Source organism: Triticum urartu, chromosome 5 (genome assembly GCF_003073215.2).
Source record: "Triticum urartu cultivar G1812 chromosome 5, Tu2.1, whole genome shotgun sequence".
NCBI lineage: Eukaryota > Viridiplantae > Streptophyta > Magnoliopsida > Poales > Poaceae > Triticum > Triticum urartu.
In genome coordinates this window covers 500,739,065-500,766,257 of record NC_053026.1, presented here as the reverse complement: position 1 = coordinate 500,766,257, position 27,193 = coordinate 500,739,065, and the positions used below count along the sequence as shown (strand labels likewise).

Sequence of the window (27,193 nt, the reverse complement as noted above, 5' to 3'; positions counted from 1 at the left end):
TCAACATGCAACAAAGAGTCACACCAAAGTCACTAATAGCGGAGAACAAACGAAGAGATTATGGTAGGGTACGAAACCACCTCAAAGTTATTCTTTCCAATCAATCCGTTGGGCTATTCCTATAAGTGTCACAAACAACCCTAGAGTTCGTACTGGAATAACACCTTAAGACACAAATCAACCAAAACCCTAATGTCACCTAGATACTCCAATGTCACCTCAAGTATCCGTGGGTATGATTATACGATATGCATCACACAATCTCAGATTCATCTATTCAACCAACACATAGAACCTCAAAGAGTGCCCCAAAGTTTCTACCGGAGAATCACGACGAAAATGTGTGCCAACCCCTATGCATAGGTTCATGGGCGGAACCCGCAAGTTGATCACCAAAACATACATCAAGTGAATCAAGTGATATCCCATTGTCACCACAGATACGCACGGCAAGACATACATCAAGTGTTCTCAAATCTTTAAAGACTCAATCCGATAAGATAACTTCAAAGGGGAAACTCAATCCATTACAAGAGAGTAGAGGGGGGAGAAAAACATCATAGGATCCAAATATAATAGCAAAGCTCGCGATACATCAAGATCGTATCACCTCAAGAACACGAGAGAGAGAGAGAGAGAGAGATCAAACACATAGCTACTGGTACATACCCTCAGCCCCGAGGGAGAACTACTCCCTCCTCGTCATGGAGAGCACCGGGATGATGAAGATGGCCACACAAGAATGCTCTCATCATGCACAACCCCGATGACAAGCCAAGCAATTGTTTCATACTTTAGTAATCTCAAGCCTATAAACTTTCACACAATATATGAGCGCGAGCCATGGACATAGCACTATGGGTGGAATAGAATATAATGAGGGGGGTTATGCGGAGAAGAAAAAAAAGGAGAAAGTCTCACATCAACGAGGCTAATCAATGGGCTATGGAGATGCCCACCGATTGATGTTAATGCAAGGAGTAGGGATCACCATGCAACGGATGCACTAGAGCTATAAATGTATGAAAGCTCAACAAAACAAACTAAGTGGGTGTGCATCCAACTTGCTTGCTCACGAAGACCTAGGGCACTTCAGGAGGCCCATTGTTGGAATATACAAACCAAGTTCTATAATGAAAATCCCCACTAGTATATGAAAGTGACAAAACAAAAGACTCTCTATCATGAATATTATGGTGCTACTTTGAAGCACAAGTGTGGCAAAGGATAGTAGCATTGTCCCTTCTCTCTTTTTCTCTCATTTTTTTGGGCCTTCTCTTTTAATGGCCTTTCTCTTTTTTTGGGCCTTCTCTTTTTTATGGCCTTTCTCTTCCTTTTTTTTTTCCTCACTTGGGACAATTCTCTAGAAAATGATGATCATCACACTTTTATTTATTTACAACTCAATAATTACAACTTGATACTAGAACAAAGTATGACTCTATATGAAGGCCTCCGGTGGTGTACCGGGATGTGCAATGACTCATGAGTGACATGTATGAAAGAATTATGAACGGTGGCTTTGCCACAAATACGATGTCAACTACATGATCATACAAAGCAATATGACAATGGTGAATGTGTCATGATAAACGGAATGGTGGAAAGTTGCATGGCAATATATCTCGGAATGGCTATGGAAATGCCATAATAGGTAGGTATGGTGGCTGTTTTGAGGAAGATATAAGGAGGTTTATGTGTGAAAGGGTGTATCATATCACGGGGTTTGGATGCACCGGTGAAGTTTGCACCAACTCTTAATGTGAGAAAGGGCAATGCACGGTATCGAAGAGGCTAGCAATGATGGAAGGGTGAGAGTGCGTATAATCCATGGACTCAACATTAGTCATAAAGAACTCACATACTTATTGAAAAAATATACAAGTCATCAAAAACCAAGCATTACGCGCATGCTCCTAGAGGGATAGATTGGAAGGAAAAGACCATCGCTCGTCCCCGACCGCCACTCATAAGGAAGACAATCAAGTAACACCTCATGTTTCAAATTTGTTACACAACATTTACCATACGTGCATGCTACAGGACTTGCAAACTTCAACACAAGTATTCCTCAAATTCACAACTACTCAACTAGCACGACTTTGATATTATTACCTCCATATCTCAAAACAATCATCAAGCATCAAACTTCTCTTAGTATTCAACACACTCATAAGAACGTTTTTACTATTCTTGGATGCCTAGCATATTAGGATTATTTAAGCAAATTACCATGCTATTTAAGACTCTCAAAATAATCTAAGTGAAGCATGAGAGTTCATCTATTTCTATATAATAAAACCACCACCGTGCTCTAAAAGGATATAAGTGAAGCACTAGAGCAAATGACAAACTACTCCGAAAGATATAAATGAAGATCAATGAGTAGTCGAATAATTATGCAACTATGTGAAGAATCTCCCATTTAATAATTTCAGACCTTGATACTTTATTTAAACAACAAGTAAAACAAAATAAAATAAAATGACGCTCCAAGCAAAACACATATCATGTGGCAAATAAAAATATAGCTCCAAGTAAAGTTACCGATGAATGAAGACGAAAGAGGGGATGCCTTCCGGGGCATCCCCAAGCTTAGGCTTTTGGTTGTCCTTGAATACTACCTTGGGGTGACTTGGGCATCCCCAATCTTAGTATCTTGCCACTCCTTATTCCATAGTCCATCGAATCTTTACCCAAAACTTGAAAACTTCACAACACAAAACTTAACAGAAAACTCGTGAGCTCCGTTAGCGAAAGAAAACAAAAAACCACTTCAAAGTACTGTAATGAACTCATTATTTATTTATATTGATGTTAAACCTACTATATTCCAACTTCTCTATGGTTTATAAACTCTTTTACTAGCCATAGATTCATTAAAATAAACAAACAACACACGAAAAACAGAATCTGTCAAAAACAGAACAGTCTGTAGTAATATGTAACTAACGCAAACTTCTGGAACCCCAAAAATTCTAAAATAAATTTCTGGACATGAGGAATTTATCTATTAATCATCTTCAAAAAGAATTAACTAAATAACACTCTCCAAATAAAAATGGTAGCAGTTCTCGTGAGCGCTAAAGTTTCTGTTTTTTACAGCAAGATTAACAAGACTTTCCCCAAGTCTTCCCAATGGTTCTACTTGGCACAAACACTAATTAAAACATAAAAACTCAATTATAACAGAGGCTAGATAAATTATTTATTACTAAACAGGAGCAAAAAGCAAGGAACAAAAATAAAATTGGGTTGCCTCCCAACAAGCGCTAACGTTTAACGCCCCTAGCTAGGCATGATGATTTCAATGATGCTCACATAAAGGATAAGAGTCGAAACATAAAGAGATCATCATGAAGAATATGACTAGCACATTTAAGCCTAACCCACTTCCTATGCAGAGGGATTTTGTGAGCAAACAACTTATGGGAACAATGATCAACTAGCATAGGAAGGCAAAACAAGCATAGCTTCAAAACTTTAAGCACATAGAGAGGAAACTTGATATTATTGCCATTCCTACAAGCATATATTCCTTCCTCATAATAATTTTCAGTAGCATCATGAATGAATTCAACAATATAACCAGCATCTAAAGCATTCTTTTCATGATCTACAAGCATAGAAAATTTACTACTCTCCACATAAGCAGATTTCTTCTCATGAATAATAGTGGGAGCAAACTCAACAAAATAACTATCATGTGATTGAAAATTAAGATCAAGATGACAAGTTTCATGGTTACCATTGTTCTTTAAAGCATACGTGTCATCACAATAATTATCATAGATAGGAGGCATGCTTTCATCATAATAAATTTGCTCATCGAAACTTGGGGGACAAAAAATATCATCTTCATCAAACATAGCTTCCCCAAGCTTGTGGCTTTGCATATCATTAGCATCATAGATATTCAAGGAATTCATACTAACAACATTGCAATCATGCTCATCATTCAAATATTTAGTGCCAAACATTTTAATGCATTCTTCTTCTAACACTTTGCCACGATTTTCCTTTCCATCATACTCACGAAAGATATTAAAAAGATGAAGCATATGAGGTAAACTCAATTCCATTTTTATAGTTTCTTTTATAAATTAAACTAGTGATAAAACAAGAAACTAAAAAGACTCGGTTGCAAGATCTAAAGATATACCTTCAAGCACTCACCTCCCCGGCAACAGCGCCAGAAAAGAGCTGATGTCTACTACACAACCTTCTTCTTGTAGACGTTGTTGGGCCTCCAAGTGCAGAGGTTTGTAGGACAGTAGCAAATTTCCCTCAAGTGGATGACCTAAGGTTTATCAATCCGTAGGAGGCGTAGGATGAAGATGGTCTCTCTCAAGCAACCTTGCAACCAAATAACAAAGAGTCTCTTTTGTCCCCAACACACCCAATACAATGGTAAATTGTATAGGTGCACTAGTTCGGCGAAGAGATGGTGATACAAGTGGTATATGGATAGTAGACAAAGGTATTTATAATCTGAAAATATAAAAACAGCAAAGTAACGAATGATAAAAGTGAGCGTAAACGGTATTGCAACGCATTGAAACAAGGCCTAGGGTTCATAGTTTCGCTAGTGTAAGTTCCCTCAACAATACTTACATAATTGGACCACATAACTATCCCTCAACATGCAACAAAGAGTCACTCCAAAGTCAACTAATAGCGGAGAACAAACGAAGAGATTATGGTAGGGTAAAACCACCTCAAAGTTATTCTTTCCAATCAATCCGTTGGGCTATTCCTATAAGTGTCACAAACAGCCCTAAAGTTCGTACTAGAATAACACCTTAAGACACAAATCAACCAAAACCCTAATGTCACCTAGATACTCCAATGTCTCCTCAAGTATCCGTGGGTATGATTATACGATATGCATCACACAATCTCATATTCATCTATTCAACCAACACATAGAACCTCAAAGAGTGCCCCAAAGTTTCTACCGGAGAATCACGACAAAAACGTGTGCCAACCCCTATGCATAGGTTCATGGGAGGAACCCGCAAGTTGATCACCAAAACATACATCAAGTGAATCAAGTGATATCCCATTGTCACCACAGATACGCACGGCAAGACATACATCAAGTGTTCTCAAATCTTTAAAGACTCAATCCGATAAGATAACTTCAAAGGGGAAACTCAATCCATTACAAGAGAGTAGAGGGGGGAGAAAACATCATAAGATCCAATTATAATAGCAAAGCTCGCGATACATCAAGATCGTATCACCTCAAGAACACGAGAGAGAGAGATATCAAACACATAGCTACTGGTACATACCCTCAGCCCCGAGGGAGAACTACTCCCTCCTCGTCATGGAGAGCACCGGGATGATGAAGATGGCCACCGGAGAGGGATTCCCCCTCCGGCAGGGTGCCGGAACGGGTCTAGATTGGCTTTCGGTGGCTATGGAGGCTTCTGGCGGCGGAACTCCCGATCTATTGTGCTCTCGGATGTTTTTAGGGTATATGGAGATATATAGGCGGAAGAAGTACGTCAGGGGGGCCACGAGGGTGGATGGCGCACCCCCTGCCTCGTGGCCTCCTCGTAGATCCCCTGAAGTGCACTCCAAGTCTTCTGGGCTTCTTCTGATCCAAAAATAAGTTCCATGAAGTTTCAGGTCAATTGGACTCCGTTTGGTTTTCTTTTTCTGCGATATTCTGAAACAAGGTAAAAACAGAAACTGGCACTGGGCTCTGGGTTAATAGGTTAGTCCCAAAAATGATATAAAAGTGTATAATAAAGCCCTTAAACATCCAAAACAGTAGATAATATAGCATGGAGCAATCAAAAATTATAGATACGTTGGAGACGTATCAGCCTATCAGACGGAAGATTTTCTCCGTATCAACATTCGAAGCTTTTCAATAAAAGTTCACTCGACAAACTAAGAATGGATCAAGGCGACTGACAAAGAAGTTGAAGTCATCGTGATTGGTCATTTGATCTCAGTAGGACGCTTCCAAAGCACAAGAATTGAGTCGGCGATATTTTCAACTCCTTCTCCACTCGGACCCTGAACCATTCGGGGGCTAATGATGAAGCTATGTACCTAGGGTAGGGTCAAAGGCCTGACCTAGACACCCTCCACTAGGACATCACCCTAAGTCTAGAAGTATTCAAGGGACACCTTCGTCCACTCGACCATCAACGTTCCGCTCGGAAGACTCAGTGTCACTCGAACATGACGATGGTCACTCGACGATCAGAAGACCTAAAGCCACTCTGTATAGCAACGGTCAAACGTTTACTCTGTAGACTTAATGGTCATTAGGTCACTTTATTGCTGGTGTTACCAGAAATGCCCCACCTTTATGTACCTTAAACCCTATGTAACTGAGGGCAGGAGGGGGTCTAGCGAACTCTATATAAGCCACCCCCTCCTCAGGGACAAGGGTTCGCACCCCCTGTAACACACACACGCGCATAATCCAGTCGACCGCCTCCGGGCACCGAGACGTAGGGCTATTACTTCCTCCGTGAAGGGCCTGAACTCGTAAAACTTGTGTGTACAACTTCTCCATAGCTAGGATCTTGCCTCTACATACCTACCCCCCATTCTACTGCCAGTCTTAGATCCACGACAGCAGGGGCGTGCCCCAGGGGGTGGGCGCGCCCCTTGCCCTCGTGGCCACTCCATAAGGCGGTTGGTGCCCTTCTTTCGCCGCAAGAAAGCCAATATCCGGATACGAGTCGTGTTAAAATTTCAGCCCAATCGGAGTTATAGATCTCCGGTAATTTAAGAAACGGTGAAAGGGCAGTATCGGGGAACGCAGAAACAGAGAGAGACAGAGAGACAGATCCAATCTCGGAGGGGCTCTCGCCCCTCCGCCGCCATGGAGGCCATGGACCAGAGGGGAAACCCTTCTCCCATCTAGGGAGAAGGTCAAGGAAGAAGAAGAAGGGGGGATCTCCCCCCCTCTTTTCCGGTGGCGCCGGAACGCCGCCGGGGCCATCATCGTCACCGCAATCTACACCAACACCTCTGTCATCTTCACCAACATCTTCATCACCTTCCCCCATCTATCTACAGCGGTCCACTCTCCCACAACCCGTTGTACCCTCTACTTGAACATGGTGCTTTATGCTTCATATTGTTATCCAATGATGTGTTGCCATCCAATGATGTCTGAGTAGATTTTCGTTGTCCAATCGGTAATTGGTGAATTGCTATGATTGGTTTAATTTGCTTGTGGTTATGTTGTTGTCCTTTGGTGCCCATCATATGAGCACGCATGTGGATCACAACATAGGGTTAGTTGTATATTGATACGACTATGTATTGGAGGGCAAGAGTGACATAAGCTTCAACCTAGCATAGAAATTGATGCGTATGGGATTGAAGAGGGACCAATATATCTTAATGCTATGGTTGGGTTTTACCTTAATGAACGTTAGTAGTTGCGGATGCTTGCTAATAGTTCCAATCATAAGTGCATAGAATTCCAAGTCAGGGATGACATGCTAGCAGGGGCCTCTCCCACATAAAACTTGCTATCAGTCTAGTAAAGTAGTCAATTGCTTAGGGACAATTTCGCAACTCCTACCACCACTTTTCCACACTCGCTATACTAACTTTATTGCTTCTTTACCTAAAACAACCCCTAGTTTTTATTTACGTGCTCTTTATATTCTTGCAAACCTATCCCGTTACACCTACAAAGTACTTCTAGTTTTATACTTGTTCTAGGTAAAGCGAATGTTAAGCGTGCGTACAGTTGTATCGGTGGTCGATAAAACTTGAGGGAATATTTGTTCTACCTTTAGCTTCTTATTGGGTTCGACACTCTTACTTATCGAAAGAGGCTACAATTGATCCCCTATACTTGTGGGTTATCACTGATTTATATCAAACATGATAAAACATGTCAAAACCTTAATATTAGGATTATCAAGTTTCAATTTGTGAAATTTTACAAAATTAAAACTTGTTATGCAAGAGTGGTCTTGTTTCAAAGCCGTTGTCGTAAGGAACATGAATGTGCAAACGAAATGTAAATTGAATTTTTGGTTCAAAAGATTTAATAGATCAAACTTTGTAAGTGAAATGAAAAAGCATAGGAGGTGGGGTGGGTGGAATCTCTGCCAATAGCATGCAAGCGGGGACCCCTCAAATTTTATTATAAGGGCTAAGCCATGCATACAATCCATGCATGGAAAACTCCACACATAATGGACTGGGAGAATTGCTTTTCTCAAGTATGTAGTTGTTTTGATCCTGAGCTCACATGAGCTCGAGCGAACAATATTTTTTTTTGAAAAATAATTCAAATAGTCCTGTTTTTCTGTGTGAAACTTTGGGAAATATTTTCATCTTGCAAAAATTCATCACCATATGACATTCGTGGAAAATGTGGCGAAAAAAACAAAATCGATGCTCCAAAATGTTATTTTCAAATGCATTTTGGAGCATCGATTTTTTTCTGCCACATTTTACACGAATGCCATCTAGTTATGAAAATTATCAAGCTATGAAAGCATTTGTCAAAGTTTCACATAAAAAATTTAATTATTTTTATTTTACTGTTCACCCGAGCTCATGTGAGCTCGGGATTAGAACATCACTTTCGTTTTCTCAAGAACTATTGCACTACACTAGATGGTATTGACAAAAACACTATTGGATGGTACTCCGTACGTACTATCGTTTTGAGCTCATTTCTGACACACGTATAGCGGCGCAATGGTCGACGGCGGCCGTGCACGGTAGAAACACGAGTGTCCAACAAGCTCATATATCCTGAATTGCGTGACATGTGGACCTGGTGCATTACGTCGACTATAGATGCCAAAATGGCTGCACACACACCCTTGTATTGACGCCACGCAATAACATGCAGCTCAGAATAAGAACAAAAAAATCAAGAAATAATGCAAGTCCGAGTCGGTACGAGAATTCCGAAACCGAAACGTCGTGGATCTCAAACCCGGTCAGAATACTTGCTTCCCATCGATAAATAGATGGCGCAATGCGATAGCCAAAGCCCGCTTTCCTTCGTCGGCTGTGGAGAGACAACTTTCCTTCCACGATCGGCGACGACTCGACTGCCATCTCCCAAGTCGCTGCGTGGCCAATGCTGCTCCAGCCGATGAACGACCCGCGGCAAGCCGCCGTCCCGGCCGTTCATCCCGTCTCTTGGGTCATGGGCGCCCGACGAGAAAACCTGGGGCTCAAGTGCGCGGATCCCTACCAGCCCGACGTCGACGCCGACCTCCGGGCCAAGGAGAGGGAGCCCAGGGAGCACCCTGACGCCGACTACATGTCCAAGATGCAGCAGGGCCACCTGAGCCCGTCCATGCGCGCCGAGCTCGTGCTCTGGATGGACGCCTTCGCCCGCCAACTCGGCGGCCTCCCGGAGGGCACGCTCTGCCGCGCCGTCGCCTACCTCGACCGCGTCCTGTCCGTGCGCCCCGTGCCGGCCCACGACGAGGCGCTCCAGCTCGTGGCCGCCGCCGCCGTCTCCCTCGGCGCCAAGCACGAGCGGTCCTCCGGCGGGCGGAGGCTCGACGCCCAAGTTGTCGAGGCGTTCCTCGGGACCACTGTGCACGTGGTGGAGGAGATGGAGTGGGAGCTCTTCATGGATCTCGGCTGCGCCATGGACGGCCCGACCGCGTACACCTTCGTCGAGCACTTCACGAGGTTCTTCCAGCGGGAAGACGAGCTCCTGGTGAGGTCCCTGGCGCTTCGGCTGGTCAACCTGACGTTGCCGTTTTTCGGGTTCGTTGGACGGATCCTGCCGTCCGCCGTGGCTGCATCGGCGCTGTTCCTCGCCAGGCAGATCCTCGGCGTGCCGTTGAGCGACGATCTAGAGGAGGTGACGGGGTACAAGGCGGTGGGGTTGCATATGTGCCTTAGAGAAGCTGCTTCCTAGGAAATTTTCCTAATCTGTAAATGACGTGCTACAAGGCCATGGATGAACTGTGCGTGCGATCGATGCGCCTTTGCAGATGTCGTTATTTTTTAACCCTAATCCAGACAATGTAAGTAGATGCGATTACTGGATGTATCATGGATGAACAAAAATCGTATTCTTTATGGGGATGTTTATAGGAATTTAATTAGTTACACGATGGAATTCAAAATTAAGTCCGACCTCTCCGTTGTCATTCATTATACTGCCTGTGTGATATGAGTCTCAAATTTTGATAAGTATAAGGGTGTGTTTAGTTTTTGTCACGGGATGAAACCGTAATGGACCGGACCCATCCCACAGACCATTCTCGCATTTGGTTCGTCTCAGGAACAAGAACCCACCGGTTCCGGGAACGGCATATTCTCCCATATTCCCGAACCGAGCAGTTCCTTGAAAATGAGCGGATCACGCGGAACGGCTTTGAAGCGGAAAATTGAGCAGTTCTGGCACCTAGCGGCAGATCGCTAGCCGCTCGCCTGTCTAAAGATTAGTGCAGCACTGTACAATATAAAAAGCTAGTCACTTTGCTTTGAGAATACACAGCTATCAAACATGTCAATACGGTAAGCGAGGTCCCACCAGAGCCAGCTTTTAATCCGATGGTACAGGGTTTGCATGCATGTGTTGCCAATCTCCCTCTTCTCTCTTCCAAATTAATTCATCCATTTATTTCACCTTTAGTAACTTAAATCATCCATATCTCACAAACCAAAATTTCGATTCCAACACTTTATATATATTTGAACTCCTGTCGCAAAGACCTTTAAAACAAGACCGATTTTGGATACATTTTAAATAGGTTTAAAATTCATGACACATATATCACATAAATCATATCTATTTCAATATCACATTTTTGGGAAACAAATACTTCATTCTTCTGAAATAAATAGTTACACATTCAAAAAATAATCAGTTTCATAAGATGTCATTTTGGTTTCATATTGTTTTCATTTTCATAACCCACATTTCACTTTTCATAAGCTTGTTTCTTAAAAATGATATCTATTTCAATTCCACATTTTTGAAATAAACTATTACACATTTTTAAATAATCATTTTCATAAGTTAACATTTCAGTTACATATTATTTTCATTTTCGGAACCCACATTTCACTTTTCACTGGCTTGTTTCATTAAAATCACATCTATTTCAATTTCATATTTTTAAAATAACATGTTTCACCCATTTTAAATAAATAGTTACACATTTCCAACTAATCAATTTCACAAGTTGACATTTCAGTTTAATATTATTGTCATTTTCAAAAGCCGCATTTCACAAAAATCACATATATTTCAGTTCCAAAATTTTCAAATAACGCATTTCACTCTTTAAAAAAAGTTACACATTTCAAAATAATAAGTTTCACAAGTTGACATTTCAGTTTCATATTGCCTTTTACTTTCAGAACCTACATTTCACTTTTCACTGGTTTGTTTCCCCAAAATCACATTTATTTCAATTTCACATTACTAAAAAATCGCATTCCATTCTTTTAAATAAACCGTTACACATTTTAAAATTTTCAATTTCACAAGTTGACATTCCGTTTCACGTTTTCTTACTTTCGGAACCTACATTTGACTTTGCACTAGCTTGTTTCACAAAAATTACACCTATCTTAATTTCACAATATTGAAAAAGCACATTTTGCTCTTTTGAAGTAAATCCTTACACATTTCATAATTTTCAATTTCACAAGTTGAGATTTTAGTTTCACATTTTTTTTCACTTTCAGTAGGTGCATTTTACTTTTCACCAGCTTCTTCCATAAAAATCACATCTATTTCAATTGCACTTATGAAATAACTTATTTCACTCTTTTGAAATACAAATGTTAAACACTTCCAACTGATTATTTCACAAGTTGACATTTGAGTTTCATATTTGGGTTTAATACATTTATGTGAAAATGCTATTCACATATTTCTAGTGAAATAGGTTAGGTTCAGATTTTTCTAGTGAAATGGTTTATTCCACGTATAAAATGTGAATCGTCAAAAATTAAATGTGTTTGAAATATATCCAAAATTGGTCTAATTTTAAAGTTCTTGACGCCAAGAGTCCAAATATATAAAAAGTTCCAGAAACGAGTCTATAGTTCAAAAGATATGATTGATTTAATTTTTCTAAGATGAATAAAGTCTATGGATTTGTTCCGTAGAGTGGGAGGAGAGTCTTGCATGCGTATTGTCCCTGACAAAAGGTATATTTTGGGGCCCATTATGCTACCATTGATTTGATTAAAAATAGAAATACAAAAAATATATTAGTGCTATACATCTAGATGGGTCATACCATCTCACGAATCTCAGAAAAAGTGGACGGCCTCAGATTTACTGGTACATGACCTAACCGCGCAAAATGACTTTGCGAGAACGGCTTCTCTCCCTCGACTTGCACAACACCCTCTCGCGACTCTCCCTCTCTCGATCTGAGCCGCCGCCATGCGAAACCAGCTCAAGACCTCTCCGGTGCCGGCTGTCCCTCGTGCACCCGTTGTCTCAAGGTCTCTGCGGCACGGCTGTCCCTCCCATCCCTGTCATCTCGACTCTCCCATGGTGTGCAGTGGCGGCGACGGCGCGATACATCAGGGGAAGATGCAAAATGCTGCAGGCGAGGCCGGGGAGGCCATGCTGCCAGCGTCGCGCCGCCGCGCTTGACGAAGGAGCTGCTCCCATCGCTGGCCATTGCTCCATGCTCGCGCTTCATCTTTTCTTTTCTTATCTTAACAGTTTTATGTTACATTATATTATATGGTTGTCAGTATGCACGGCATATTTTGTTCCGTCTGCTTTATGCCTGTTGGGATGCGCTGCATAAACGGTGTTCTTGTTGTGCTAGCGGGTTATACTATTACTGTGGATTATTTTCACCCTCAGAGCCTGGAAATGAGTGAAGCTGTTCCGCTGGAATGACACCTGATGACCAATTTAGTCTTTTGAAGATCAGATGCGCCACATCCGTGAAATCTTCGTCCCAAGGGACTGTCGTAATTATGTGTTCTGCAAGGAATTTGGCACTGGTACTATTGGCATTTTGGTGAAAATTTTGTGATGTAATTCAGTGCATTAGCCTGTGTTGGAACACGTCATCAGGTCCATCTCAAAGTGGCTAACTGCTAGACCGCGTCCTCTGATGGATCACCAGAGCGTGCACTTCATGCGCACGCCCACGATCGCATGCAAGGCATGCTCGGCCTGCGAGCCGTTGTAGCTAACGATCACCTCCTCATGTACCCCTCTCTCTCTCTCGTGTAAACTGCATATATATACCCCTCGAGGGATGAAATACAAGTGTGGTCTTTTGCTTCATTACTTAACTTGGTATCAGACGCAACCGATTCTATCCTCTCGCTTCCGCCATGCATTGGTTCCTTCGCCGCACGCGCTTCGGCGGCGACCTCGACTCGCCGGTGACCAACCCCTTCGCCCCCTTCCCTCTGGCCGCAGCTCCTCCGCCTGCACCCCTGGCGACCCCTGCTCCGCTGGTCGCGCCTCGCGTGGCGCGCCTCGCACCTGACATCCTCCGCGGAAAACAGTCCGTGCCCGAGGCCATGCCACCCGCGGCGCCTGTCGCGGCTGCTCTCCGCACGGCCGGCCGTGAGCTGGTCTCGCGCCTCACCCTCGGCGCCCCCGGCACCTCGCGCCTCGACGCCGGCCCCTCCACCAGCACCGCGGCCCTCCCCGCCTCCATCGCGCACCACTTCCACTGCAAGCTCGAGCTGGAGACGGGTAACTACTCTAAGTGGCGCCAATTGTTCTACTTCATTTGTTGTCGCCACAACGTGCAGCACCACCTCGACGCGGTCGCCGCGCCGCTCCACCAGAGCGCCGTGTGACGCAACGACGACATCACCATCGTGCTCTGGATGTACGAGGTGATCTCTGAAGATCTCCAGGACGTGGTGATGTCCCCGGAGAGCACCACGCGCAACGTCTGGGTCCAGCTCCACCTACTGTTCCGCGACAATCAGCCGGGCTGTGCCATCATCCTCGAGGCGGAATTCCGCAACACGGTGCAGGGCGACCTCTCCGTCGCCGAATACAGTAGGCGACTCAAGGCTCTCGCCGACGCGCTCGGCGAGGTCGGCGCCCCCGTCTTCGACCAAGCCCTCACCCTCCAGCTCATTCGCGGACTCAGCCGTCGCTTCCAGGTGATGGCGACTCTCCTTCCGATGCAGGAACCCTTCCCGTCCTTCGTCCAGGCCCGCTCCCGGCTCCTCATGGAGGAGCTCTCCTCCAATGAGCGGGCTTGCATGGACGGGCAGGGCATGGGCGCGCCGACCGCGCTCACCATCGGGAGCGGCCCCGACTCCGGCGGCGACCGCACCAACGCCACCTCCAACGACAAGGGCAAGGCTGTCGCCCCCTCTCCTCCCGGTGACAGGCAGGCGCGCGGGCGTGGGCGTGGACGCGGCCGCGGGCGCGGCTCCCCCGGCTCATCTTCTTCAGGCGTCTCCAACGCGGCCGGCCGTGGTGCTCCTGCTCCTTCCGCGAGCGTGCGTCCATGGCTGGGCTACTTCGCGCCCTGGGACACGCCCTTCCCTCCCCAGCCGCCGCAGCTTCGTGCGCCGTGGTCCGCGCCCAACGCCGCTGGCGTCCTCGGGCCCCGTCCACCTCCGCCGCACCAAGCGTACCCCGTCGCGGCGCCCTCACCCGCGGGCAGCCCCTCCTGGGAGCAGTACCACCAGCTCAACGCGACGCTCCACAACCTGTCCCTCCAGCAGCAGCAGCACGCCGACGCCGCCCCGGACTGGATCCTCGACACTGGGGCTTCCTCCCACGTAGCTGGTAAGGCGTCCACCCTCACCTCTTGTTCTTCCCTATTACTGCATCATTCTCAAGGCATCACCGTTGGGGATGGATCTCGCCTCCCTATCACCGCCGTCGGCCGTGCCCAACACTCCTCTTTCACTCTCAACGACGTCCTCATCACGCCCTCTATCATTCGCAATCTCATCTCTATTCGTCGTTTTACCATTGACAACTTTTGTTCTATTGAGTTTGACCCCCATGGTTTCACTATGAAGGACCTAGCAACGGGGCGCGTCATGATGAGGTCCAATAGCCATGGCGACTTGTACTCGTTCTTCGGCAACTCCGGCGTCCAGCATGCTCTCTCCGTCGCCGACACCTTGTGGCACCTCCGCCTAGGCCATGATACGTCTCCGTCGTATCTATAATTTTTGATTGTTCCATGCCAATATTATTCAACTTTCATATACTTTTGGCAACTTTTTATACTATTTTTGGGACTAACATATTGATCCAGTGCCCAGTGCCAATTCCTGTTTGTTGCATGTTTTTTGTTTCGCAGAATATCCATATCAAACGGAGTCCAAACGGAATAAAAACTGACGGAGATTTTTTTGGAATATATATGATTTTTGGGAAGAAGAATCCACGCGAGACGATGCTCGAGGGGCCTACGAGGTAGGGGGCACGCCCTGGGGAGGCAGGCGCTCCCCTGACCCTCGTGGCCACCCCGTAAGGTAGTTGATGCCCTTCTTTCGCCGCAAGAAAGCTAATTTCCGGATAGAGATCGTGTCAAAATTTCAGCCCAATCGGAGTTACGGATCTCCGGGATAAGAAACGGTGAAAGGGAAGAATCTGAGAACGCAGAAACAGAGAGAGACAGATCCAATCTCGGAGGGGCTCTCGCCACTCCCGTGCCATGGAGGCCATGGACCAGAGGGGAAACCCTTCTCCCATCTAGGGAGAAGGTCAAGGAAGAAGAAGAATGAGGGGGGCTCTCTCCCCCTCGCTTCCGGTGGCGCCGGAACGCCGCCGGAGGCCATCATCATCACCGCGATCTACACCAACACCTCCGCCATCTTCACCAACTTCTCCATCACCTTCCCCCCTCTATCTACAGCGGTCCACTCTCCCGCAACCCGCTGTACCCTCTACTTGAACATGGTGCTTTATCTTCATATTATTATCCAATGATGTGTTGCCGTCCTATGATGTCTGAGTAGATTTTCGTTGTCCTATTGGTGGTTGATGAATTGCTATGATTGATTTAATTTTCTTGTGATTATGTTGATGTCCTTTGGTGCCCATCATATGATTGCGCGCATGGATCACACCCTAGGGTTAGTTGTATGTTGATAGGACTATGTATTGGAGGGCAAGAGTGACAGAAGCTTCAACCTAGCATAAAAATTGATGCATACGGGATTGAAGGGGGGCCAATATATCTTAATGCTATGGTTGGGTTTTACCTTAATGAACATTAGTAGTTGCGCATGCTTGCTAATAGTTCCAATCATAAGTGCATAGAATTCCAAGTCAGGTGTAACGCCCTCGATGCGGCTATATCTCCCACGTGTCAAAGCACGACTTAGAGGCATAACCGCATTGAAAGCAATGTCGCAAGTGAGGTAATCTTCACAACAACCCATGTAATACAATAAGGGAATAAAAGTAACATAGTTGGCTTACACTCGCCACGTCACACAAATACATAAATAAGTCATTACATTCATCCAATACACTCAGGGTCCAACTACGGAACCAAAATAAAGATCAACCCCCAAATGCGACAAAGTCCCCGATCGCCCCAACTAGGCACCACTACCGATCATCTGGGAAAGACATGTAGTAACGACGAGAGTCTTCATCGAACTCCCACTTGAGCTCGGTCATATCATCTGGAATGGTATCATCGGTCCCTGCATCTGGTTTTGGAAGTAAACGGTGAGTCACGGGGACTCAGCAATCTCACACCCTCGCGATCAAGGCTGTTTAAGCTTATAGGTAAGGTAAAGGTATGATGTGGAGCTACAGCAAGCGACTAGCATATATGGTGGCTAACATATTCGCAAAAGAGAGCGAGAAGAGGAGGCAAAAGCACGGTCGAACAATTATGATCAAGAAGTGATCCTAGAACAACCTACGTCAAGCATTACTCCAACACCGTGTTCACTTCCCGGACTCCGCCGAGAAGAGACCATCACGGTTACACACGCGGTTGGTGCATTTAATTAAGTTAAGTTTCAGGTTATCTACAACCGGACATTAACAAATTCTCATCTGCCCATAACCGCGGGCACGACTTTCGAAAGTTCAAATCCCTGCAGGGGAGTCCCAACTTAGCCCTGTTGGAAATATGCCCTAGAGGCAATAATAAATTAGTTATTATTATATTTCCTTGTTCATGATAATCGTTTATTATCCATGCTAGAATTGTATTGATAGGAAACTCAGATACATGTGTGGATACATAGACAACACCATGTCCCTAGTAAGCCTCTAGTAGACTAGCTCGTTGATCAATAGATGGTTACGGTTTCCTGACCATGGACATTGGATGTCGTTGATAACGGGATCACATCATTAGGAGAATGATGTGATGGACAAGACCCAATCCTAAGCCTAGCACAAAGATCGTGTAGTTCGTATGATAAAGCTTTTCTAATGTCAAGTATCATTTCCTTAGACCATGAGATTGTGCAACTCCCGGATACCGTAGGAATACTTTGGGTGTGCCAAACGTCACAACGTAACTGGGTGGCTATAAACATACACTACAGGTATCTCTGAAAGTGTCTGTTGGGTTGGCACGAATCGAGACTGGGATTTGTCACTCCGTGTAAACAGAGAGGTATCTCTGGGCCCACTCGGTAGGACATCATCATAATGTGCACAATGTGATCAAGGAGTTGATCACGGGATGATGTGTTACGGAACGAGTAAAGAGACTTGCCGGTAACGAGATTAAACAAGGTATCGGGATACCGACGATCGAATCTCGGGCAAGTACAATACCGCTAGACAAAGGGAATTGTATACGGGATTGATCGAATCCTCGACATCATGGTTCATCCGATGAGATCATCGTGGAACATGTGGGAACCAACATGGGTATCCAGATCCCGCTGTTGGTTATTGACCGGAGAACGTCTCGGTCATGTCTGCATGGTTCCCGAACCCGTAGGGTCTTCACACTTAAGGTTCGATGACGCTAGGGTTATAAAGGAAGTTTGTATGTGGTTACTGAATGTTGTTCAGAGTCCCGGATGAGATCCCGGACGTCACGAGGAGTTCCGGAATGGTCCGGAGGTAAAGATTGATATATAGGAAGTATGGTTTTGGCCACCGGAAGTGTTCCGGGCATCACCAGTAGTGTACCGGGACCACCGGAGGGGTCCGGGGGTCCACCGGGAGGGGCCACGGGCCCCGGAGGCATACATGGGCCAATAGTGGGAAGGGACCATCCCCTAGGTGGGCTGGGGCACCTCCCACCAAGGCCCAAGGCGCCTCCTAGAGGGGAGGGGGGCAAACCCTAGGGCAGATGGGCCTTAAGGCCCAACCTAGGTGCGCCCCCCTGTCTCCCCCTTGGCCGCAACCCTAGATGGGTTTGGGGGCAGCCGCCACCCTAGGGAGGCAACCCTAGATGGGGGCGCAGCCCCTCCCCTTCCCCTATATATACTTGAGGTATTGGGGGCTGCAAGACACACGAGTTCCTCTCCTTCTTGGCGCAGCCCTACCCCTCTCCCTCCTCGTCTCTTGCGGTGCTTGGCGAAGCCCTGCTGGAGTACCATGCTCATCCTCCACCACCACGCCATTGTGCTGCTGCTGGATGGAGTCTTCCTCAACCTCTTCCTCTCTCCTTGCTGGATCAAGGCATGGGAGACGTCGTCGGGCTGTACGTGTGTTGAACGCGGAGGTGCCGTCCGTTTGGCACTAGGATCTCCGATGATTTGGATCACGACGAGTACGACTCCTTCAACCCGGTTCTCTTGAACGCTTCCGCATAGCGATCTACAAGGGTATGTAGATGCACTCTCCTTCCCCTCGTTGCTGGTTTCTCCATAGATAGATCTTGGTGACACGTAGGAAAATTTTGAATTTCTGTTACGTTCCCCAACAGTGGCATCATGAGCTAGGTCTATTGCGTAGATTCTATGCACGAGTAGAACACAAAGTAGTTGTGGGCGTTGATTTTGTTCAATATGCTTACCGTTACTAGTCCAATCTTGTTTCGACGGCATCGTGGGATGAAGCGGCCCGGACCAGCCTTACACGTACGCTTACGTGAGACCGGTTCCACCGACTGACATGCACTAGTTGCATAAGGTGGCTGGCGGGTGTCTGTCTCTCCCACTTTAGTCGGAACGGATTCAATGAAAAGGGTCCTTATGAAGGGTAAATAGCAATTGGCATATCATATTGTGGTTTTGCATAGGTAAGAAACGTTCTTGCTAGAAACCCATAGCAGCCACGTAAAACAAGCAAACAACAATTAGAGGACGTCTAACTTGTTTTTGCAGGGTATGCTATGTGATGTGATATGGCCAAGAAGAATGTGATGAATGATATGTGATGTATGAGATTGATCATGTTCTTGTAATAGGAATCACGACTTGCATGTCGATGAGTATGACAACCGACAGGAGCCATAGGAGTTGTCTTTATTTATTGTATGACCTGCGTGTCATTGAACAACGCCATGTAATTACTTTACTTTATTACTAACCAGTAGCCATAGTAGTAGAAGTAATAGTTGGCGAGCAACTTCATGGAGACACGATGATGGAGATCATGATGATGGAGATCATGGTGTCATGCCGGTGACAAGATGATCATGGAGCCCCAAGATGGAGATCAAAGGAGCTATATGATATTGGCCATATCATGTCACTATTATTTGATTGCATGTGATGTTTATCATGTTTATACATCTTATTTGCTTAGAACGACGGTAGTAAATAAGATGATCCCTCATTAAAATTTCAAGAAAGTGTTCTCCCTAACTGTGCACCGTTGCGAAAGTCCGTCGTTTCGAAGCACCACGTGATGATCGGGTGTGATAGATTCTTACGTTCACATACAACGGGTGTAAGACAGATTTACACACGCGAAACACTTAGGTTGACTTGACAAGCCTAGCATGTATAGACATGGCCTCGGAACACAAGAGACCGAAAGGTCGAGCATGAGTCGTATGGTAGATACGATCAACATGAAGATGTTCACCGATGTTGACTAGTCCGTCTCACGTGATGATCGGACACGGCCTAGTTTACTCGGATCATGTAATCACTTAGATGACTAGAGGGATGTCTATCTGAGTGGCAGTTCATAAGATGAACTTAATTATCCTGAACATAGTCAAAAGGTCTTCGCAAATTATGTCGTAGCTCGCGCTTCAGTTCTACTGTTTAGATATGTTCCTAGAGAAAATTTAGTTGAAAGTTGATAGTAGCAATTATGCGGACTAGGTCCCTAAACTGAGGATTGTCCTCATTGCTTCATAGAAGGCTTATGTCCTTAATGCACCGCTCGGTGTGCTGAACCTCGAACGTCGTCTGTGGATGTTGCGAACATCTGACATACACATTTTGATAACTACGTGATAGTTCAGTTAAACGGTTTAGAGTTGAGGCACCGAAGACGTTTTGAAACGTCGCGAAACATATGAGATGTTTCGAGGGCTGAAATTGGAATTTCAGGCTCGTGCCCACGTCAAGAGGTATAAGACCTCCGACGATTTTCTTAGCCTGCAAACTAAGGGAGAAAAGCTCAATTGTTGAGCTTGTGCTCAGATTGTCTGAGTACAACAATCATTTGAATCGAGTGGGAGTTGATCTTCCAGATGAGATAGTGATGTTTCTCTCATTACCACCAAGCTGCTAGAGCTTCGTGATAAACTATAATATATCAGGGACATATATGATGATCCTTGAGATATTTGCGATGTTTGACACCACAAAAGTAGAAATCAAGAAGGAGCATCAATTGTTGATGGTTGGTGAAACCACTAGTTTCAAGAAGGGCAAGGGCAAGAAGGGATACTTCATGAAACGGCAAATCAGTTGCTGCTCTAGTGAAGAAACCCAAGGTTGAACCCAAACCTGAGACTAAGTGCTTCTGTAATAAGGGGAACAGCCACTAGAGCAAAATTACCCTAGATACTTGGTAGATGAGAAGGCTGGCAAGGTCGATAGAATTATATTGGATATACATTGTGTTAATGTGTACTTTACTAGTACTCCTAGTAGCACCAGGGTATTAGATACTGGTTCGGTTGCTAAGTGTTAGTAACTCGAAATAAAAGCTACAGAATAAACGGAGACTAGCTAAAGGTGAGATGACGATATGTGTTGGAAGTATTTCCAAGGTTGATCAAATATCGTACGCTCCCTCTACCATCAAGATTGGTGTTTGCGTTAAGCATAGACATGATTGGATTATGTCTATCACAATACGGTTATTCATTTAAGGAGAATAATGGTTACTCTGTTTATTTGAATAATACCTTCAATGGTCTTGCACCTAAAATGAATGGTTTATTGAATCTCGACCGTAGTAATACACATGTTCATGCCAAAAGATAGTAATGATAGTACCACCTACTTGTGGCACTGCCACGTAAGTCATATCGGTATAAAACGCATGAAGAAGCTCCATGTTGATGGATCTTTGGGCTCACTCGTTTTGAAAAGTTTGAGTCATGCGTACCATGTCTATTGGTGTATATGCATGAAGAAACTCCATGCAAATGGACCGTTTGGACTCACTTGATTTTGAATCACTTGAGACATGCAAATCATACCACATGGGCAAGATGACTGAAAGCCTCGTTTTCAGTAAAATGGAACTAGAAAGCAACTTGTTGGAAGTAATACATTTTGATGTGTGCAGTCCAATGAGTGCTGAGGCGTGTAGTGGATATCGTTATGTTCTTACTTCACAGATGATTTGAGTAGATGTTGAGTATATTTACTTGATGAATCACGAGTCTGAATTATTGAAAGGTTCAAGTAATTTCAGGGTGAAGTTGAAAGATTGTCATGACAAGATGATAAAAGATCTATGATATGATCATAGAGATGAATATCTGAATTACGAGTTTGGCACAGAATTAAGACATTGTGGAAATTGTTTCACAACTAATACAGCCTGGAACACCATAGTGTGATGGTGTGTCCGAACATCATAAACTGCACCCTATTGGATATGATGCATACCATGATGTCTCTTATCGAATTACCACGATAGTTTATGGGTTAGGCATTAGAGACAACCACATTTACTTTAAATAGGGCACCACGTAATTCCGATGAGATGACACCGTATGAACTATGGTTTAGAGAAACCTAAGCTGTCATTTCTTAAAAGTTTGGGGCTGCGACGCTTATGTGAAAAGTTTCAGGCTGATAAGCTCGAACCCAAAGCGGATAAATGCATCTTCATAGGACACCCAAAACAGTTGGGTATACCTCCTGTCTCAGATCCGAAAGCAATAAGGGATTGTTTCTAGAATTGGGTCCTTTCTCGAGGAAAAGTTTGTCTCGAAGGAATTGAGTGGGAGGATGGTGGAGACTTGATGAGGTTATTGAACCGTCACTTCAACTAGTGTATAGCAGGGCACAAAGAGTTGTTCCTGTGGCACCTACACCAATTGAAGTGGAAGCTTATGATATTGATCATGAGACTTCGGATCAAGTCACTCCCGAACCTCGTAGGATGACAAGGATGCGTACTACTTCAGAGTGGTACATAATCCTGTCTTGGAAGTCATGTTGCTGGGCAACAATGAACCTAAGAGCTATGGAGAAGCGATGGTGGGCCCGGATTCCGATAAATGGCTCGAGGCCATAAAATCCGAGAGAGGATCCATGTATGAAAACAAAGTGTAGACTTTGGCAGAATGGCTCGATGGACGTAAGGCTATTGAGTACAGATGGATTTTAAAAGGAAGACGGACAATGATGGTAAGTATCACCATTAAGAAAGCTCGACTTGTCGTTAAGATTTTTTTTCAACAAGTTCAAGGAGTTGACTATGATGAGACTTTCTCACTCGTGGTGATGCTAAGAGTCTGTTGGAATTATATTAGCGATTACTGCATTATTTATGAAATCTTGCAGATAGGATGTCAAAACATTGTTTCCTCGACGATTTTCTTGAGGAAAGGTTGTATGTGATACAACCGGAAGGTTTTGTCAATCCTGAAAGATGCTAATAAGTATGCAAAGCTCCAGCAATCCTTCTAAGGACTGGAGTAAGCATCTCGGAGTTGGAATGTATGCTTTGATGAGATGATCAAAGATTTGGGGTGTATACAAAGTTTATGAGAAACTTGTATTTCCAAAGAAGTGAGTGGGAGCACTATAGAATTTCTGATGAGTATATGTTGTTGACATATTGTGGATCAAAATGATGTAGAATTTCTGGAAAGCATATAGGGTTATTTGAAAAGTGTTTTTCAATAGAAAACCTGGATTAGGCTACTTGAACATTGAGCATCAAGATCTATGAGGATAGATCAAAAACGCTAAATGGTACTTTCAAATGAGCACATACCTTGACATGATCTTGAAGGTGTTCAAGATGGATCAGTCAAAGAAGGAGTTCTTGCCTGAGTTGTAAGGTATGAAGTTAAGACTTAAAGCTTGACCACGGCAGAAGAAAGAGGAAGGACGAAGGTCGTCCCCTATGCTTTTGTCATAGGCTCTATACGGTATGCCATGCTGAGTACCGCACCTGATGTGTGCCTTGCCACATGTCTGGCAAGAGGGTACAATGGTGATCCAGGAGTGGATCACTAGATAGCGGTCAAAAATTGTCCTTGGAGTAATAAGGACATGTTTCTCGATTATGGAGGTGATAAAGAGTTCGGCGTAAAGGGTTACATCGATGCAAGCTTTAACACCTATCCGAATGACTCTGAGTAGCAAACCGGATACGTATAGTGGAGCAACCATTTGGAATAGCTCCAAGTGGAGCGTGGAAGCAGCATTTATAATATGACCTAGAGATTTGCGAAGTACATACGGATCTGAATGTTGCAGACCCGTTGACTAAAACCTCTCTCACAAGCAAAACATGATCAAACCCAGAACTCATTGAGTCTTAATCACATGATGATGTGAACTAGTTTAGTGACACTAGTAAACTCTTTGGATGTTGGTCACATGGCGATGTGACCTATGAGTGTTAATCACATGACGATGTGAACTAGATTATTGACTCTAGTGCAAGTGGGAGATGTTGGGGAACGTAGTAATTTCAAAAAATTTCCTACGCACATGCAAGATCATGGTGATGTATAGCAACAAGAGGGGAGAGTGTGATCTACGTACCCTTGTAGATCGACAACGGAAGCGTTAGCACAACGTGGTTGATGTAGTCGTACGTCTTCACGGTTCGACCGATCCAAGCACCGTTACTCCGGCACCTCCGAGTTCTTGGCACACGTTCAGCTCGATGACGATCCCCGGGCTCCAATCCAGCAAAGCGTCGGGGAGGAGTTCCATCAGCACGACGGCGTGGTGACGATCTTGATGTTCTACTGTCGCAGGGCTTCGCCTAAGCACCGCTATAATATGACCGAGGTGGAATATAGTGGAGGGGGCACTGCACACGGCTAAGGAACGATCACGAAGATCAACTTGTGTGTCTATGGGGTGCCCCCTGCCCCCGTATATAAAGGAGTGGAGGAGGGGAGGGCCGGCCCTCTCTATGGCGCGCCCTAGGGGAGTCCTACTCCCACCGGGAGTAGGATTCCCCCTTTCCTAGTCCAACTAGGAGTCCTTCCATGTAGTATGAGTAGGAAACAAGGAAGGGGTGCAGCCCCTCCCCCTAGTCCAATTTGGACTAGGCCTTGGGGGGGGCGCGGCCTGCCCTAGGCAGCCCCTCTCTCTTTCCCGTATGGCCCAATAAGGCCCAATACTTCTCCCGGCGAATTCCCGTAACTCTCCGGTACTCCGAAAAATACCCGAATCACTCGGAACCTTTCCGGAGTCCGAATATAGTCGCCCAATATATCGATCTTTACTTCTCGACCATTTCGAGACTCCTCGTCATGTCCCCGATCTCATCCGGGACTCCGAACTCCTTCGGTACATCAAAACTCATAAACTCATAATATAACTGTCATCGAAACCTTAAGCGTGCGGACCCTACGGTTCGAGAACAATGTAGACATGACCGAGACACATCTCCGGTCAATAACCAATAGCGGGACCTGGATGCCCATATTGGCTCCTACATATTCTATGAAGATCTTTATCGGTCAGACCGCATAACCACATACGTTGTTCCCTTTGTCATCGGTATGTTACTTGCCCGAGATTCGATCGTCGGTATCTCAATACCTAGTTCAATCTCATTACCGGCAAGTCGCTTTACTCGTTCCGTAATACATCATCTCGCAACTAACTCATTAGTTGCAATGCTTGCAAGGCTTATGTGATGTGCATTACCGAGAGGGCCCAGAGATACCTCTCCGACAATCGGAGTGACAAATCCTAATCTCGAAATATGCCAACCCAACATGTACCTTTGGAGACACCTGTAGAGCTCCTTTATAATCACCCAGTTACGTTGTGACGTTTGGTAGCACACAAAGTGTTCCTCCGGCAAACGGGAGTTGCATAATCTCATAGTCATAGGAACATGTATAAGTCATGAAGAAAGCAATAGCAACATACTAAACGATCGGGTGCTAAGCTAATGGAATGGGTCATGTCAATCTCATAATTCTCCTAATGATGTGATCCCGTTAATCAAATAACAACTCTTTGTCCATGATTAGGAAACATAACCATCTTTGATTAACGAGCTAGTCAAGTAGAGGCATACTAGTGACACTCTGTTTGTCTATGTATTCACACATGTATTATGTTTCCGGTTAATACAATTCTAGCATGAATAATAAACATTTATCATGAAATAATGAAATAAATAATAACTTTATTATTGCCTCTAGGGCATATTTCCTTCAGGAGACTGTTGGAAATATGCACTAGAGTCAATAATCTAGATCACATCACCATGTGATTAACATCGATAGTTCACATCATCATGTGATTAACACCCATAGTTCACATTGCCATGTGACCAACACCCAAAGGGTTTACTAGATTCAGTAATCTAGTTCACGTCGCTATGTGATTAACACCCAAGGAGTACTAAGGTGTGATCATGTTTTGCTTGTGAGAGAATCTTAGTCAACGGGTCTGCCACATTCAGATCCGCATGTATTTTGCAAATTTCTATGTCAACAATGCTCTGCATGGAGCTACTCTAGCTAATTGCTCCCACTTCCAATATGTATCTAGACCGATACTTAGAGTCATCTAGATTAGTGTCAAAATTTGCATCGGCGTAACCCTTTACGACGAACCTTTTTTCACTTCCATAATCGAGAAACATATCCTTATTCCACTAAGGATAATTTTGACCGCTGTCCAGTGATCTACTCCTAGATCACTATCGTACTCCCTTGCCAAACTCAGTGGTAGGGCATACAATAGATCTGGTATACAGCATGGCGTACTTTATGGAACCTATGACTGAGGCATATGGAATGACTTTCATTCTCTTTCTATCTTCTGCCGTGGTCGGGCTTTGAGTCTTACTCAACTTCACACCTTGTAACACAGGCAAGAAACCTTTTCTTTGACTGTTCCATTTTGAACTACTTCAAAATCTTGTCAAGGTATGTACTCATTGAAAAAACTTATCAAGTGTCTTGATCTATCTCTATAGATCTTGATACTCAATATGTAAGCAGCTTCATCGAGGTCTTTCTTTGAAAAACTCCTTTCAAACACTCCTTTATGCTTTGCAGAATAATTCTACATTATTTCAGATCAACAATATGTCATTTACATATACTTATCAGAAATGTTGTAGTGCTCCCACTCACTTTCTTGTAAATACAGGCTTCACCGCAAGTCTGTATAAAACTATATGCTTTGATCAACTTATCAAAGCGTATATTCCAACTCCGAGATTCTTGCACCAGTCCATAGATGGATCGCTGGAGCTTGCATATTTAGTTAACACCTTTAGGATCAACAAAACCTTCTAGTTGCATCGTATACAACTCTTCTTTAGTAAATCCATTAAGGAATGCAGTTTTGTTTATCCATTTGCCAGATTTCATAAAATGCGGCAATTGCTAACACGATTCAGACAGACTTAAGCATAGATACGAGTGAGAAAATCTCATCGTAGTCAACACCTTGAACTTGTCAAAAACCTTTTGCGACAATTCTAGCTTTGTAGATAGTAACACTACTATCAGCTTCCGTCTTCCTCTTGAAGATCCATTTATTTTCTATGGCTTGCCGATCATCGGGCAAGTCAACCAAAGTCCATACTTTGTTCTCATACATGGATCATATCTCAGATTTCATGGCCTCAAACCATTTCGCGGAATCTGGGCTCATCATCGCTTCCTCATAGTTCGCAAGTTCGTCATGGTCTAGTAACATGACTTCCAGAACAGGATTACCG

At 44.5% G+C, this 27,193-nt stretch overlaps 1 pseudogene; it reads left to right on the top strand.

Moving 5' to 3' along the window:
- Positions 1 to 9,091: 9,091 nt before the first annotated feature.
- On the top strand, positions 9,092 to 9,902 carry LOC125507234 (annotated as a pseudogene).
- The last annotated feature ends 17,291 nt before the right edge of the window (positions 9,903 to 27,193 follow it).